Source organism: Lepisma saccharinum, chromosome 8, assembly GCF_977018435.1.
Source record: "Lepisma saccharinum chromosome 8, izLepSacc3.1, whole genome shotgun sequence".
Classification (NCBI taxonomy): domain Eukaryota; kingdom Metazoa; phylum Arthropoda; class Insecta; order Zygentoma; family Lepismatidae; genus Lepisma; species Lepisma saccharinum.
This window is the reverse complement of record NC_139236.1, coordinates 23,723,083-23,742,298: the sequence shown is the minus strand read 5'-3', so window position 1 is coordinate 23,742,298 and position 19,216 is coordinate 23,723,083. Positions and strand designations below refer to the sequence as shown.

Below are 19,216 nucleotides of genomic sequence, written 5' to 3'. Positions count from 1 at the left end.
CAACAAGCTCAAAAAGGCAAACCCTAGGACTTTTTCAAACATTCTGGCCAACGATGGCAGACTTCCTTATGCAGTGGCTTAAGGCCTGTTTTTCGCAGAAGAGAGTTGGTCGCACAAGGTGTGACAGGTGTGATGGTTCTAATCCCAAAAGTGATACACCTTGTGACACATAAAGAGTATATATATATATTGAGAGTAATATAATGGCGGAAGAGGTTATTACGATGTATATGGATAAAGAGGTTATTAGGATGTGTATGGATAAGTATGTACACCCAGGTTTGGGTTGCAACTGAGCCCAGTGTTGCAGCTTGTATGGTTTTAAAAAAAAAAGAATGTTGAAAACACAAAGTAGGGTAAAATAAACTTGTTCCAAAAAGGAATAGCATTATTTCACATACATTAAAGTTATGAATCTGCCCTTTAGGATGGAAATTTTTACTTTGTGATAAACATCAAATTACAAAATCAATTTTGAATTTTTATTGTATTGGTTTATTTTGTTCACTTTTCTGCCACTTTTGACTAATTGTGAAGATGAGGATGAGTGATATGTAGGGGCATGCATATTTCGTTTTTGACGTAAAAACGAAATTTGAAAAAACACATTGTAGTGTTAATTTTTCATGTTTTTGAAAGGTGTGAGGTGCATTTTGTGACCATATTTTGTCACGAAATAATGCGAAATTAACTGCAAAAAGCGAAATTAACTCTTAAACAAGAAATTCAGGGTTTATTCACTGACGCGACACCTTCCGAGGTCTGAATTATCCTGAGAGTTATGCAATTCCCGAAAAATTGATTAATTCTGCTGTTAATATTGGAGAAGCAAAAATGGACTCCTTTACACAGAAATAAACTTAATACTCTGATAACTACATAAATGTGCTATTAGAAGTGAAAAGTTAATTCTGTGGAATAAGTGTAGTTTTTAAATCAAATTTAGGATTATTTTCACAATTTTAAAACCAATATGTCTTTTTATATACCACTTTTCATCCATTTTTTCACCACTATAACACCGATATTTTATTTTATTTACCGCTTTTGAACCCGAAATTGACTGTTTTTGTACCGAAATTTTGCCTTTTTATTTACCAAAAATATGTGCCTCTAGTGATATGAAATTGATGAAGGGACGCAAAGAACATCCATGCCTAGGCCAGGATTAAACCTGGGACTCCTTGGATTGATAATCAAAGTTGAGATTTTATCTATGTAACAACATCAAAATATAATTTTATGTACCAAATTTGAATGTGAAATTCAGTCCATTTTTGTATTTTATATTTGCCACAATAAATATCTTATGTACATACCTTTTTTCTACAATACACCTAAACACTCAAAAGTCAGTGAAATATGCAGAAAAATACAGAGTGATCGAAAAGTCACACAACCCATGGAGGGACTATAAAAGATGTTGGAAATGGCCACCATTCAGTTCCTCACACATGTGCACCCCTTTGATCATGTTCCTGAAGACCCTCTGGAGTGTATCACATGAAATGTTGTCCACAGTACATTGAATATTCGTCTTCAGTTCATCCAAAGTGTGTGGATGCATTACGTAGGCCGCAGACTTCAGAAATCCCCAGAGAAAAATGTCTTGCGGAGTGATATTGGGAGACCTGGGCAGCCATAGTGGCTTCGTAATGATGCACCCAGGTAACACAGATTCAAGATAGTCCATGCTCACATGAGAGGTATGGGCTGTTGCACTGTCCTGCTGAAACCATGTTCTGTCCTTTTCCTTGTCAGTCAGAGTGTCAAAGAATTGAGTGATCAGCCGAAGATAATGTTCACTGTTTATTGTTGTTTCGAAAAAGAGAATAAAAATTCTCTTTCGAGATATAGCACACCACACGTCGAGCGTTTGGGCGTGAAGGGGAGATTCATGCAGTAAATGTGGATTGTCAGTCCACCAATAACGGGAATTTTGTGAATTCACATACCCGTCGAGGTGAAACCATGCCTCGTCAGACCAATACCAGTCATCCAATTCCTCCCCATCAGGCATCACGTGTTCCATAAACCAATGACAGTACGTTACACGCTTCACAAAATCACCATCCCTTAACTCCTGCACAACTCTTATTTTGTACGGAAACATTTGCTATGCTCTTCGTAAAGTGGTATGAACTGTGCCATAAGACACACCACTCTGGCCAGATAACCTGCGCAGGGACTTATGCGGACTTATGGCAATTGCTGCACTGATATCCATTACTTTGTCTTCTGTGAGAACTTTTGCTCTACCACTTCGGGATGCATCAACCACACTCCCTGTAATCTTGAACTTTTCATACAGACATTTCATTGTTGATTTCTTCGGAGCTGTCTTCTCAGGATACGCCTCGGCGAAGCATGCTGCGGTGGTTCCGTAACTCAAACTCCGTAGGTACTGTTCAAGAATGAAGACCCGTTCCTCAAGTGAGTACACCATACTGCTGTGGACCTCTACACTGCTTCCTGCCTCAACTAGCACCACCAGTCACCTGCAACACAATAAAAAACAAATGTTACATGGGTTGCGTGACTTTTTGATCACTCTGTATATTATAAAGAAGGGTAAAAAAATGTATGTCTTCTGTCTGCATTACCTAGTTGTTTCTTTTGTTTTTGTTCCCACATATTTCATCACTAGACTATAAACATGGAGTGGTATAAAAAGGCATAAAATTCTTTAATAATGTTAAATGAAAGAATGGTTACCTTGTAAGATGTAGTAACATGTTGGCTACAATGCAGTTCATGTCTTCATAAGGCTGATGTAGAGCAGGGGTCACACCTGGAACCAAATTGACAGCTGAATCCAATTTCTTCATCAGGAGGTGCATTTACGTCCATGCGCAGATATCCAAGGGAGCCTAGATAAGGAGATTGAAATCTCTTAAAAATACATTGACAGGAGGTATCCCTGGACATGCAGTGATGCAATCATCAAAACAGGATTTTGTGCACGTGGAATAATTTACATATTTTTGGGTTAGGAATTGGGAGGATGTTAAATTTCCTAACCCTTTTCTCGGTATCATCCTTTTATATTTAATTTTCCCTTTCACAGAATTTTAAGTTTTCAATAATAGGTAAGGGGGAGAATGAAGGTGTAAATCCCAATAACCCAGAAAATTATATTGGGTATGTGTATGATATTGTGTATCATATATTACACCCCCAAGATTAATAGAAATGCTAAAATGTATAGGTATTAAAATAATTTACACAATAATTTAAAAGTAATTAGCAATTACAAATACTAATAAAAGGTGTCTCAGAAATATTTTCGTTTTTAAAACTATTAAAATAAATAATTAAATTTTTTGTATAAAGATAAATTTATTACCAAAAGAAAGCTTAAACATTAGATTTTAATTTGTGGAAAAGAGTATTGGACAATTGGCGACCGTTCATGTTTTCACATTCAATTATTCTTGAACTAACGATTGGCGAGGATCCTCACTAACAGACTGGCACACATGTGGCATGGAGGATATTTTGCTTGGTTCCCTTTGCTACACCCAGTACACATGATCTGCCTTGATGACACTGGAAGCACTATGACGAGTATGTTGTTGTGCGTCGTTTGTACCAGCATCATTATAACCTGGCAGAAATGAAAGACGTCCCAAGTGCAAATTTAATTAAATGTTGGGTGAGAATCATTATTTTTATAAAACTCACGAACAGAAAAAGCAGGTTGCTGCCCCGTAAAGTGCTCCATGGCAACTAAATATTACCAATGTTGCCAAGCGTTTTTGATCTATCTCATTTCTCCGTAATGTGCAAATTGCCCCAGAAGGTGGATTCAAAAATTAAATATTTCTGAGACACCCTATATAATGCCTAAACCACACTTTTATTATGTATTAAAATCTCATTTTCCTTCCACTTTTTAAACTTTTGCTGCAGAAAATTCAAAGGACAAAACACACAATACACCAACACATGCTTATCTATAAACATCAGGGACGGCAACAGGGGTGGGCACGGGTGGGCAAGCACCCACCCAAAATATCTTGTGCCCACCCGATTGCCCACCCAATCAAATTCACTAAGTACATACACTTGGGGATATGTGAATGTTTCAATAAATAAGTGTATTCTGGTGTTCATTACATGTATATTTTACTCATGAATATTATCTATACTAGAAATGTTCACATATCATCATCCCATAAAAAGCTGTCTTAACTTTTTCATTACAAAGCCAAAAGAATTACTAGAGAACTTGAAACAAAATAAACTGTCATCAATTGAATACTTCTATGATTAGAAGCAGCTAGTAGGCTTAGGAGGTGCAAAATTATGCAGGGTATGGTAAGGATTTAGGGTGACCTTGAGGGCTGCAGCTCTGGGCCTTCTCTGGGGAAAACTGCTTTGAAAAGTACTGCATAAAGAAAAAAAGGAGGTACTACGGATGTGATGAAAAAATGTAGAAATACGTATAACTAACCACCTCATGTAGCTTAGCGAAAAGTTATAACTGAATCTGGAGGGGATTGGGGTGGGGTCTTTGGTGTTGTAAGCTCCGGGCCTTCACATATAGAAGTTCCGGCCTGCGCATGATTAAAATAATCTCTAAATGAACCAATAAAAAAAACATCTTAACCTTGCTTCCTCCAGCAACACAATAAATTATTTCGACTCTTTGTAATTACGTCTACATTGAAATTCCATAAGTGTCTCTTCCCTTATTTTATTACAATTTTTACATACTTGTCATCTTCAAATATCTACGTTGTATACAAACAACAACTTTGTATTCGTTCTACTAATAAATACTAAAAAGAAGTAATCACAATAATCACTACAATACCGAGGTGTATAAATTTTGATGTAACAGTTATGTGGGTTTGGAAAAATCTACAGAATTATTGAATTGATAATAGCCAATCAGTTACGTAATGATGCAATTTTTCTTGTGATTAACTTACGTAGAATTAAAAGAAGAAAGATGTTGGTAGGAAAGCTTTGTTTTGAGGGCGTCAGAAAACTAATCAATCACGATGAGAATGGTTTAAACTTTAGAAGCATCAGAGGTTCGGCCGAAAAGGTCAACAGAATCTATAGTTGCAGATGAAGTAAAGAAAAAGGGTGTCCATTAGAAAATTTTGTTTCTTTGTTTTTAAATCCACTTTTATGCTCAGATAGGCTAATCGGGACTAAACCTACAGTTTAAAGTGGAGTCCGAACCAGTGCGCATTGTGCCCCCACCAGGGGAGGGGGTAATAGAAGCCAGAACCTCTTCATTATAAGGCAACAACGTTATGCCATTCGAGAAAAAATATGCATAAAAAACTCACAGAAAACGTTTCATTTTATCACCACAGAAGATGCGTTCATTTAAGAGGGTGTATTGACAGAGAGAAATATTTGAGATTTTCGGAAAACAACTTTATTGTCCACGGACTTAGCTGCCTTGATCCAAGAATGAAACAATGTGAAATTGAAACTACTACCTCAACTTTCGAAAGGTATGGATTAACGAAACTCCACTTTTGAAAAAGTAAGTTGTTGCTGATTCGACTGATTTGTTCTATGTGAAGTCACTTTTCTGCTAACTTGGCTAATGGCGACGATGAGGTTCAATGGTGATTAGGTGAAAGCGACGAAGGACGAAAACAAATACACACAGACACTGAAAATACAACCCACCACAAATTATTATTTTGACTGTGGTTCCAGGTGCCAGAGATTCGTTCACTTGCAGGATTAAAGTTTCCAGGGTATGCTGGGCAGGATAGAGGTTGACATTTGACGGCTTTCGAAAAGGTCGCGCCATACAACCCAAGTCATCTGTGAAAAGAGATGAATTACCAGGTATGGTAATCAATTTAGATTAATTCCCTGTGTACAAAATCACATTCTACAAAATGTAAACTATTTGTTACCTCAGTGCATGTGTTCATCTAACCCTACGTGTGTTACTTCACCCGCATGAGTAACAAAGACTAACTTCAGAAAACGAATAGCAACGTAACAAATAATCTCTTTAATTCTTAACAGATTTTTTAATGTTACTTGATTATTACTTTTGGGCGATGTCTTGTCAAAATAGCCTTTCATAAGCCTTGGGATACTTTATGCAGATTGAACAAAGAATTATTTTTTCCGTGTATGTGTGTGTGTGTGTACATTCCCAATAAGACATTAATTTTAATCCAAATATCCAGTGGCGCCGATTAGGAGGAACAAGGTGGGAAAGTCCCCCCCCCCCACCCCCCACCCCCGCCACATTTTGTCACTTGTTGCATCCACACTATGGCCTCTTAATGCTAAGACTTTTCTACCAAAAAAGTAAACTGTCCTTGCCCCAAAGTTTTGGCACCCGATCGCCGTTACTGCAAACATACATTCAGATATATTTGTCAGTTGCAATAACCTTATAAGCCAAGAAAAGTAATCATAAATCCCCAAGTTTCAGTCAAAAACTCATATGATGAAAATAAAATGATGAGGAACATGCATTTAAATTACGAAAAAGTAATTTCATTCTTCAGCATTGTCTACCATCACACTTTCTATCACTGTCGCCGGATAGCTATATAAAATTGAGTATGTGCCTTGTAGTTTTTGCACTTGAAGGACAAAATGTGATGCAACCGATTCACATTTATTTCCCTACATTGACATGAATGAAAGAATGTGATTAGAATGTATGGCTGCTCACACACAAACATTTCCTTGAAATAATTGTGTCCATCGGAAACAAAGAAGTGGAACAAGATGCGAGAATAGATTAGAAAAGAAAGAGGAAAGACACCAAACACACACACGTGTCTGCGTGTGTGCCAGTTAAGAGAAATACTTGAAGAATTCAACGAGAGAAAGTGAATGGGAGAAAGAGGTAACAAGCTGAGAAAGATATGAGAAGGCATTAAAGAGTAAAAAAGAAAAGATGAAAATTACAGGGAATAGAAGCGTAGGGAAATCGGGAGTGTATGAGAGGAGGGGATACATATTAATATATACATACATATATGTATATGGCCATACATTTATACCTGCCCACCTTAATCTATCAATATACAGCTTCTGCCCACCCGGTGAAAAATTTCTGGCGCCGCCCCTGATAAACATTATCCATGAACCAAAATCCTCCATAAATGTCTGTACTTACTTCTCTAAAGATACAGACACCACAAAAGTGTCATTTCAAAATTATCTAAAAGTAGAATTATGAAAAGTTTAAAGTTTAGAATTTCTTCTCGAAATCTTATCGATCCGAGCATTACATATTTATTTATTTCCTCTAGCTTTATTTTTGCTATGATATCATTTGAAAGATCCTAACACATTTTCACTTCATTCATTTACAATTACAATTTATTTTGTCTTGCAAATATGAATAATCCACATTATTTTTAGCTTACGATTAGATCAAATTATTAAAGATAAAGTAAAAGAGAGTTTTCAGTTTGACTTTTCTGTTCGAAGTGCACTTTATGCACATATAGGCTAATCTGGACTGGAGTTTAAAGTGGGATACAAAACACTATGTGCCTCCACTGGATATCAAACCCTGGACCCCTTGATTACAAGACAATGGAGATTCTTATTTTTTGAAAAGTCAGGAAAATATTTCCTGTTAGCTGTGAAATTAGGGCATATCAAGAATAAATATAAAGGAATCTCATATTGTAATTCTGCTCTGAATTGACACTTACTTCAGTTCACTATTTTTATGTTTAAAAGGTGGAAATTCCATTGTGTATAAATATCTAGTTCTCTATGAAATTATTAATATTAGCCTGGGTAAATTATATTTAAGATGAGGTGGGTTGTTTTCTTCTATTATAGCATACCAACAATATGCATTTCCTTTTTTATTGTTACAGTGTCTCTACACTACTCACTTCCTTAAATATAGATTGGTTTCAACAATAAAGTTTGACATTATTTATTGCTAGGATATCTAACTAGTAATTTGTATCTCCAATGTGGAAGTTAGTTACATCGGAACCAAGATGATAAGAAATATACAGGTTTTAAAATATCTTAATTTTTGCTGCAGGCTGTAGAATAATAATTAATAGAACTACTTTAATAATGTTTATGTTCCAATATTATCTCTAGTATTCAGTAAATATTTATTTTACATGGCAGTTCTTTGAATTTTTAAAATCACCTACACTCTTTTGTGCTGGATAAAACATGTTCTTGATGAGTGAGACCAATTCAAATGCATGCACAGCCAAATTAGGAGTGGACTTATAGTTTGAAGTGGGATATAAAGTAATGAAATGTGCCCACAGTAGGATTTGAACACAGAATACCATGATTACAATGTCCTAGAATTAACTAGGCTGTCCACACATTTTTTTTAAAAATTAAAATCCCTGACATCTAGAGGATTTCCAGTCCAAGAACCAAAATTTTTCAGACCAAGTCACTGAAGAAATTAATTTTCAAAAACATACATTTGTTCACTAACAAATAAGATCACTAACATCATCATCATCTTTTGCAGTTCCCTGCCTGTGGCTGGGTCAGCATAGAAGTCAAGCCTCTCCATTTTTTCCTGATCTTCCACCACTCCTCTCTTTCCATGATGTTCCAATCTTGTCCTCAGGGACGGCGACAGGGGTGGGCACGGGTGGGCAAGCGCCCACCCAAAAATTCCTGTGCCCACCCGATTGCCCACCCAATCAAATTCACTAAGTACATATACTTAGAGATATGTGAATGTTGCAATAAATAAGTGTATTCTGGTGTATATTTTACTAATGAATATTATCTATACTAGAAATGTTGACATATCATCATCCCATTAAAAGCTCATTTAACTTTGTCATTAGAATGCAAAAGGAATTACTAAAGATCTTGAAACAAGAAAACTGTGACCAATTGAATACTTATATGATTAGTAGCAGCTAGTGGGCTTAGGAGGCGCAACATTATTCAGGGTATGGTCAAAAAAAGGTCAGTATTTAGGGTGAGCTTGAGGGCTGCAGCTCCGGGCCTTCACTAGGGAAAAATTGCTTTGAAAAGCACCACATAAAGAAAAAATTAGATAGTTCAGATGTGATGAAAAATGTAGAAATACGTATCATGTAGCTTGGCGAGAAGTTGTAACTGAAACTGTGGAGGGGATTGGGGTGGGGTCTTGGTGTTGTAAGCTCCGGATCTTCACATCCCGGCCTGCTTATGATTAAAACAATCTCTAAATAAACAAATAAAAACCTCAGCGTTGCTTCCTCCAGCAGCACAATAAATTATTTCGACCGTTTAATTAGGTCTACATTGAAATTCCAGAAGTGTATCTTTATCTTTCTTTATTTCATTACAATTTTTATATTTATATTTTAGATACCTGTAATTTTCAAATATCTACATTGTATTCAAAATAACAACTTTGTATTTGTTCTACTAATAAATACTAATAAGAAGCAATCACAATAACCACTAAAATACCGAGGTATATTAATTTTGATGGAACAGATACGTGGGTTTGGAAAAAGCAACAGAATTATTGAATTGATAATGGGTGGGTAATTCTATTTAGAAATCCTAGTTCCACACATAAATTTTGCCTATCAGTTACGTAATCATGCTATTTTTCTTGTGATTAACTTACGTAGAATTAGAAGAAGAAGGGGTTGGAAGGAAAGCTTTGTTTTGAGGGCGTCAGAGAACTAATCAATCACGAATGAGGATGGTTTAAACTTTAGAAGCATCAGAGGTTTAGCCGAAAAGGTCAAAAGAATCTGTAGATGCAGATGAAGTAAAGAAAGAAAGGTCTGTCACGAAGTATCCATAAGACGATTTTGTTAGTTTGTTCTTAAGCCCACTTTTATGCTCAGATAGGCTAATCGGGACTAAACCTACAGTTTAACGTGTAGTCCGAACCAGTGTGCATTGTGCTTCCACCAGGGGAGGAGCAGTAGAAACCAGAACCTCTTCATTATAAGACGACAACGTTATGCCATTGGAGAAAAAAATATGCGAAAAGAACTCGCAGGGAACGTGTCATATTATCACCATAAAAGACGCGTTCATTTAAGAGGGTGTATTGCCAGAGAGAAATATTTGAGACTTTCGGAAAACAACTTTATTGTTCACGGAGTTAGCTGTCTTCATCCAACAATGAAACACTGTGGAATTGAAACTACCACCTCAAATTTCGAAGTGGTATGAACTAATGAAACTCCACTTTTGGAAGAGTAAGTTGTTGCTGATTCGACTGATTTGTTCTACGTGAAGTCACTTTTCTGCTAATTTTGGCTAATGGCGACAATGAGGTTCAATGGTGATTAGATGAAAGTGACGAAAGGGGGAAAACAAATACACGCAGCCATTGAAAATACAACCCCCCACAAATTATTATTTTGACTGTGGTTCCAAGCGCCAGAGACTCGTTTGCCTGCAAGATTAAAGTTTCCAGGGTATACTGCGCAGGATAGAGGTTGATATTTGAGCGCTTTCGAAAAGGTCACGCCATACAACTCAAGTCGTCTGTGAAAAAGAGATGAATTACTGGGTATAGTGATCAATTTCGATGAAATCCTTGTATCCAAAATCACATTCTACAAAATGTAAACTATTTGTTCCCTCAGTGCATGTGTTCATCTAACCATACGTGTATCACTTCTCCCGCATGAGTAACGAAGACTTACTTCAGAAAATGAATAACAACTTAGCTAACTGATTTGTAAATGTTACTTGATTATTACTTTTGGGCGATACCTATTTTGTAAAAATAGCCTTTCATAAGCCTGGGGATACTTTATGCAGAATGAACAAAGAATTTGTTTTTCCGGGTGTGTGTGTTTACATTCCCAATAAGACATTAATTTTTATCCAAATATTCAGTGGTGGAAATTAGGAGGAGCGAGGGGGGAGTTCCCCCCGCCACTTTTTGCACCCGCACTATGGCCTCTTAATGCTAAGACCTTTCTACCAAGAAAATAAACTGTCCTTGCCCCAAAGTTTTGGCACCCGATAGCCGTTACTGCAAACATTCAAATACATTTGTTAGTTGTAATTACCTTGTAAGCCAAGAAAAGTGATCATTAACCACCAAGTTTCAGTGAAAAACTCATATGATGAAAATAACATGATCAGGAACATGCATTTAAATTACGAAAAAGTAATTTAATCCTTCACCATTGTCTACCATCACAATTTTTATCACTGTCGCCTAATATATAAAGTGGAGTCGGTATGTGCCTTGTATTTTTAAACTTGAAGGACAAAATGTGATGCAACCAATTCACATTTATTTCACTACATTGACATGAAGTAAAGAATGTGATTAGAATGTATGGCTGCGCACACACAAACACTTCCTTGAAATAATTGTGTCCATCGGAGACAAAGAAGTGGAACAAGATGCAAGAACAGATTAGAAAGGAAAGAGGAAAGACACCAAATACTCACATACATACATGTGATACGTGTGTGCACGGCAGTTAAGAGAAACATTTGAAGAATGGAACGACAGAAAGTGAAAGGGAGAAAGAGGTAAGAAGCTGAGAAAGAAAGATATAAGAAGGCATTAGGGAGTAAAACAGAAAAGATGAAAAGGAAAGGGAAAACAAGTGAATGGAAATCGGGAGTATAAGAGAGAAGGAGATACATATGCATGTATGTCGTACACAGGGGCGCCGACTAGTCAAAATTATTGAGGGGGCTCTGATCACTGAAAGAAATTAATGAATGACTCACTCCCATCCTTTTTTAAGTTTTTGCCTCAGTGTTCGGAATCTCGTAAAAGTCCATAAATTCCTCAAAAATATCAAAATTTTCATTCACAGTTCGAATGCAGAATGTCAATTGTTCACGGATGGATATGTCATAAGTTTCGTCAACCATAATAGCAAAATATTCCCGACTTTTAATATCTGCTACCACGGAGCGCAAAACAGATCTCAATAATATATATCAATGATCTCGTTCTGAATATCATGTGAGAGCCATTTGTAGCCCGAACGTTCCATCCACTCTCCTAGATCATGCACATCGTCTTTTGAAACTCTTTTTAGTAAAAATGTTAACAATACTCATAATTATATACTTAGTATATAGTAGTAAGTTGTGTGTTTTGCTGTCTCTGGTCATAGCCCCCCAAAGTTGATGGTCTAGAACATTTCATATGTGTATTTAAAGTTAAGTTCATGTGGCACAATTCAGAGTAAACTTTACAAGAGAAGCAAAATAATACATTAGATCCTCTTAAGCAAAATTATTTGGGGGCTCTGCCCCCATATCGTTAAAATTGGGGAGGGGGGGCTCGAACCCCCCAAGTCCCATAGAGTCGGCGCCTATGGTCATACATATATGGCCTTACATTTATACCTGCCCACCCTAATCTATCAATATACAGCTTCTGCTCACCCGGTCAAAAATTTCTGGCGCCGCCCCTGCTTGTCCTCTTCTCCTAACATTCTCCTGGTTTCCCTTTTGGCCTTATTCCTACTCCTTGTGCATTGTAAGAACTTACTGGTAGTCTTTCTGCATTCATCCTCTTCATGTGTCCAAACCATCTCATCTGTGCTTGATCTATCCTGTCCTAAAGCTTCACCATCCCCACAGTCTGTTGTATCTCCTCATTCCTTATTCTATCCCTTCTAGTCTTCCCCAATATACTCCTTAAAAATTTCATCTTCACTGCCTGTCTCTCTCTGTCATTGGCTGAGTCCCTCCTCCAAACATAATTATTGGCACACAGTATGTGTTATATATTACCTTCTTGCATTTCATAGGTACATGACTGTTCCATATTAATATTCTAACGCTTTGATATAGTCCACCACCCATTTGTCCTCTTCTACAAGGTGATCCAAAAAGGCCGCCCCTTTTCAATTGGCTACTGCAAAGCCAACACTGGCTGGCGCACGCTGGCGGCAGTGAAGCGTATTCACGAATAGTGGGAGAATCAGTTGCGATGGAGAAGTGGAATGTGCAAGACCGTGTTCGCGCGGTAGAGCTGTTTATAAAAAGCAAGTCCATTGTTGCAACCCAACGAGCTTTCCGCCGACTAGGCCAGCGTAGAGACGCACCGGACAAACACACCATACGGCGCTGGGTAGCGAAATGGCACGAGGAGGGTTCAGTGCGACACAGGTCGTCTCCTGGACGACCCAGAGCTGTAAGGACACAGGAACACATCAACCGTATGCGGGATGACATCCAAAGAAGTCCACGAAGATCAGTGCGCCGCAGATCGCAAGCATTTCATATGACGTATGGCAGTTTACATCGCATTTTACACTTGGATTTACAGACACGAGCGTATAAGGTGCAAGTAGTGCAAGCAATGACCGCAGCCGACAAAGTGGCAAGTGTTCAGTTTTGTGACACGTTTCTCGACATGTGGGCACAAGATGCACGCATTGTCGACAACCTTCTGATGTCTGACGAGGCACACCTTTTGCTATCGGGGTCGGTCAACAAACAGAATTGCCGTTCCTGGGGTACAGAAAACCCGCAGCGATTGCATCAGCGTGAGTTGCACAGTCCCAAGTTAACTGTGTGGTGTGGGATCAGTACATCAGGAATCATCGGACCATACTTCTTTCGCGATGCCACTGGTGCCACGTGTACTGTCAATTCAGAGCGTTATGTGACCATGCTCCAAGACTTTCTCGTGCCGGCACTCCAACGCCTTCCTCTCATCACATGGTTCCAACAGGATGGTGCAACGGCACACACAGCCCGTGTGTCCATTGCCACATTGTGCGACCTTTTCCCCGACCACCTCATCTCCCGATATGGCGACGTGGCTTGGCCGGCACGCGCGCCGGATCTGACGGCAGCTGATTTTTTCTTGTGGGGATACCTGAAGTCCCGGGTCTACGAAACCCGCCCAGGAACGATCCAGGAACTGGAGGCGAACATCCGCCGTGAAATCGCTGCTATTCCGGTTGCTATGCTGGAGAATACATTGCGGCGTAGCTTCGTGGCTCGGCTTCATGAGTGCTCCAACAACGGTGGTGCTCACCTGAGTGATGTTATATTCAAAACTTAAGTGAGACGTGATGTGATGTGACATTCACAACCTGATTGACATATCTTGTATCAAACTCCCATGTCTGTGCAACACTTCTGTCCTTGTAGCTTGCAATTATTCGCCTAAATAAAGTTATGCTCACCAATTGAAAAGGGGCGGCCTTTTTGGATCACCTTGTATTTATCTCCTCATCTATTCTTCCACTTCTCTCAATTATGCTTCCTACATACTTATTTGAAGCTCTCCACTACCCTGAACTCTTCCATGTCCATCTTTACTTCTTGGTTCATTTCTGGCTCTGTTTCTTGTTGTTATTAGCACCTCACTCTTTTCTGCACTGAATTTCATTCCTCCTCTTCTGATTTCCTCATTCCAACTATCAACCTGTCTCTGTACTTCTTCTTCTCTTCTTCTCTTCCTCTCCTATCTTCTTCCCCACCTCTTCATTAATTGCATCCATTGTAATTATGAAGAGCAGTGGGGAAAGAGCACATCCCTATTCACTAACATTTTAGTTAAACATTCACCCTTAGAATTCCACATATCACCTTCTTTAAATGGTAATTTATAGTAAGTTTATTGTTTGTTTCATCTTTCACAACCTAATAATATTTATGTTCTTCGTAAAGGTTCGCATAACCACTTTTTGTAGATGCAAAATAATATAGTGCAGTTATTTTGCATCTACAAACTAATGATTAACAAAAACCTCACTTTTTACATAAATTCATAATTATAGAGGAAACAGAACATAATTATAGTAAATTTTATTAATATATTACTTCATTTTACCAAATGCCCTAAAATAATTCAGATTTGCCAGAAAGAAAGAAAATTTTCTTGACTTTTCTCTGATATTTCCAGAAAGAAAATTCCCTGACTTTTCTATATATTCAAGGTTTCCAGATTGGTGTACACCCTGTTAACTGAAATGCTATTCAGGGTACCCACAAAAATGTTACAAATGGACATTCAATGTAAAGGGTGTTCCGTTTAGGATGCTGAATTTGAATCGAGTGCTATTGTTTTCTTTCGAGGTTGGCAGACCTGTTCTTACCAATGTTGGCATCTATTGTCATACCGATTAATGTAGCCTCAATTGTTTTGACTCGTTTGTTGTGGTTACGATATGGAACACTTTACCATTGAGCAGCGTGTTCTCATTGTGAAGACATTTAACCAAAGTGGTGAAAGTGCAACGCAGGCAGTGCGAAAACTTCGGAAGGAATAAAACGCCAAACGAGTCTACAATTCGCAGACTAATGTTGAACGGTGACCAGGAACGGCTGACAATGACTCTTACACAAACCCGTATAAGAAGAAATCACAGGGTGTAATTTTGTGGAGCATATAAATGCATGCAGACTCAGTAGGTGTGGACATATGCCTGACATTGTCTTTCATACATAAATGAGAGATCTTACTGCTTACATATATGTGAAATATAACTATTTTCATGATATTTTCCCTATTTTTATTTAATTTTCTAATTTTCCTATATGGGACACCCTATACTATTATGGGTAAGTTAGAAAATTGAAATCACAAAAGCAGATTATGCAAATTTATATTTTGTGCTGATAACGTTCTAACCAATTTTTAGCATTTTAATTGATGTACTGGGGATAGTCAAAAAAATAAAGTTTCCCCACAAGTGTATTTTCAGAAAGCGTGGATATTTTGGGTTGCTTATATGTTGTGGTTATATGGGCATCATCCTTCTTTTGTTGTGTGACATGCAACAACCTTTTCCTTGCAAAGAATGCCAGCGTACTTCTTTTTTGAAGACAGGAAGAGTTGAGAAGCGTGTGTCTGGCCGGCATGAACAACAGAGGTTTGTTGCAATCGCTGGTGGAAGTGTATGGGCCTCACGTAACATCAAAGCACTTCTTCCCCTGTTCTGAAGAAGGCCCTGGGAGGAAAGCATTTCACCACAACAGCAGAAGTGGAAGCTGCCGTACGTAACTTCATCAGCGGTGTATACTCTGGGTCACCTAGGTAATTGGAGATGACCAGGCTATAATTTTTTAAAAGTTGTTTTTTATTTCTTCGCAATATTCTTCCGAACCAATCTTTGATTCACGTATTTCTTTGCTTCCAGTGAGCGAATTTTTACAACCGTTGTCCGTGAGGCTTTTTCTCCAGCTGGTGGAATCTGGTACTGTCAGGCTGAGATTCCACCGGCTCCCTTTAAATCCCTTGATGGGAGGGAGGGGAAGGAAACACTGTTTCTCAGGCACGGTGATTCCGTGGCAAGGGTAACCTTCTTCTGGAGAGAGTCCATCGGTTGCACTCTCCACCCCAGAGCCTTTGTCGTTCCCTTGGCTGGCACCCTCTTCTGCAAAGTAAGTATATAATATAGTTCTCTTCTGCCATTCTTCCCCCATGGCCTTTGTATCGTAGGAGCTGTGTTGTTTACGACAGGGAAATTTGTCAGGAAACAGAATTCTGGGTTCACAAATTACGTACTGAAAAGGAAAGTAGAGAAAATACATCTGAAATTGCGCAAGAAACAGGGAAATCTGAACAACATTTGCGAACCAATTCTATGTTAATTCTCATTTTACATTTGCTTCTGTCTTCCAGATCTCTGCTATTTCAGCAGATATTGTCAAAAAAAAAAAACAACTTTAATATTGAAGATGAGGGTAATTAAATAAATTAAAATTTGAACTAGAAATTCAAGAAATTACAGCGACCTTCGTTGCGGAGAGTTAGCACAGCTCTCTTCGATGCCAGAGCTCCAGGGTTCGAATCCCGGCCTGTGCATGGGTGTTCTTCGTAAGTGTTCCTTCATCAATTTCATATCATCACTCGTAGTGATTAGCCAAAAGTGGCAGAAAAGCGACGTCAAATAACAATTTAATAAATAGATTAATGAAGTAATTAAACTATTTATATGCTTACTTTTTTCATTTTTGTATTTTAAAATGCATGATTACTTTCTTTGTAGCCTTCAAAACCAGTGAGAGTGCTTCTTTCACAGAAATGAATATGTTTTAAAAGGGAAAGCTATCAGAAATAAATTATATATATACGTACATATATATTAGGTAATTTAAGTTGCTTTTCCCACCTCTTTAGATTAAAAATGATCATAATGATAAAAGATGTTTGAATGTAAAATATATAAACAAAAAACGCAATGATTCCAACTTATAGAACCTCGTGCATCGCAGGGAATATAAAGCTGGGAAAGGGAATTTTTCAGCATCCATAGGGAATTTAATTCTGTGTCAAGCAGGAAGGAACCAGAATAGAAGGTTGGCACAGGGAATTGAATGCGTGGTGTAGCGATTCGAGAATTTAATATTTGTTTAGCTGTTAGTGGTTTAGTATTCGTGCTAGTGCTGTGTTTACTGAAGTTAAAGGCAATGGATATAATACAATATTTGCATGTGAAAATATTTGGAACAGGATCTTTTCCGGAGAAATTGCAAATAGTTAATGTAGGTAGGTCAGTAGCATCTCTTGTACCACAGGTCTTGAACTTAAACTTCCGTGTATAAAAACAAAAATCGGGAATGCACGAGTAACTGGGTACTGGGGTAACTTGAATTTTACACTTCAATTAATATTGAGGGTTTTTATTTCACTACTGCATTCCTTTCACATTCTTTGTTACAGGTTTTTTTCTTATAGATTTATTATATTTTCTTGTTTTATTATTTGAAATTGTAAATATAGATTAACTGCAAGTGCAATCACAACAATTATTCGACAGTGGTCGCAACAATAAGATAAAATTTTTAACACATATATTCATAAATCCTGTATGGATGTTGAGGTAAATTTGCAGGGAGAGTTCAGGAGTGGGTGGATGAATCAAGTGTCGGAGTTTTCCCACTAGTTAAAACCAGCATACGCCACTGAACTTCATCCATAAACAGGACACGCAGGTTAACGAACAGGGTTTCATGAAACTTGTGAAGCGATTACGACAAGTGCCTGAATGTCGCTGTGGAAATGTGGAAAAATAGTGTAAAGATGTATCTTTCTACTCATGTCATGTTCTTCCTCTATAATAAAACTCTCTGCAGTCAGCAGACTAGGGAAACTTTTTTTTTACTATCCCTCATGTCACTAAGTTTATATTTTTTACAAATGATATACTGTGGAACCTCGATTATTCATTTTTCAGGGGACCAAGCTGAAAAACAACTTAAAATGTAGGAAAATATCACATGTAGAGAAATTTTATAACATTCTGCTATGTTGGAACAATCGATTGAACATATAATGGAGGAAAATGTAAAATTAAGGAACATAAAATCCAGGTTCCACTATATCTCTACAGACAGATGTCCATAAAGGTTTTGTATATGAGAGAGGTTTGCAGAGATTGAATGCCTTTTGCAGTACGAGGGTTTGAAAAGGGAACAGAATTCGGGAAGGAATACACAATTGTTGGGTGAACTTGTTCTGGAAAAATTACACAAATTTGATTCATTGATTGACTGATTTGGTTTATTTTACTTCGCTTTCTGCCATTTTTGTCTAATCACACTGATGAATCTGAGTGATGATATGATGAAATTGATTGACACTCACAAAGAACATACATGCCCAGACCCAGATTTGAATCTAGCACCCTTGGCATGGTAGCGAGCCATGCTAACCACTCTGTACAGAGGTAAGCTAGAACAAATGTTAATCAGAGAGTTTAGAGCTTATTTGAGTTATATATTACAGGTGTCCAAATACATATGAAAATTTATCTAAATTTGAGAGATTTTGATAGTGGATACTTGTTTGTCCATGTTATGTACATTATATTTGGATCATGCACCTTGAAAGTGTCTGGATATTTAGATAATGTGAGTAATCCTGTATCCAGAGTATCTGTTGACTCTGTGGATACTGGAAAATTTTAAACCAGATACCTGTCATCTAGACTTTGGACCATCTGCAGTATTTCATCGAAGATTTGGATCTGTACTGATAATCTTTTCACATATTTTTACAATTCATAAATTGGAATTAGTTTTCTAATTCACAGTAGTAACATGGTAGAACATTTATAACATAAAGGTAATATGACGCACCATGGCCATGTGGTCTAAGGCATCATGCTCTGACTCCGGCTATGGGATGTGCACAGGTTCGAGTCTTCTAGGGAAAGCATAATAACTTTTCTCCTGACATTTCGGCCAGTGTATAGGACTGGTGGTCACTCACCAACATGAGGATACTGGGGAGGTACAAATGAGTAGCGTAACCCAGTCGTGGAAACCTACAACAATGATTAGGGGTTCGCCATGC

General features: G+C 37.7%; 1 pseudogene; it reads right to left on the bottom strand.

Moving 5' to 3' along the window:
- The window catches only part of LOC145991705 (tubulin epsilon chain-like), a 297,725-nt pseudogene that overhangs the window by 89,512 nt on the left and 188,997 nt on the right, over positions 1-19,216 (bottom strand).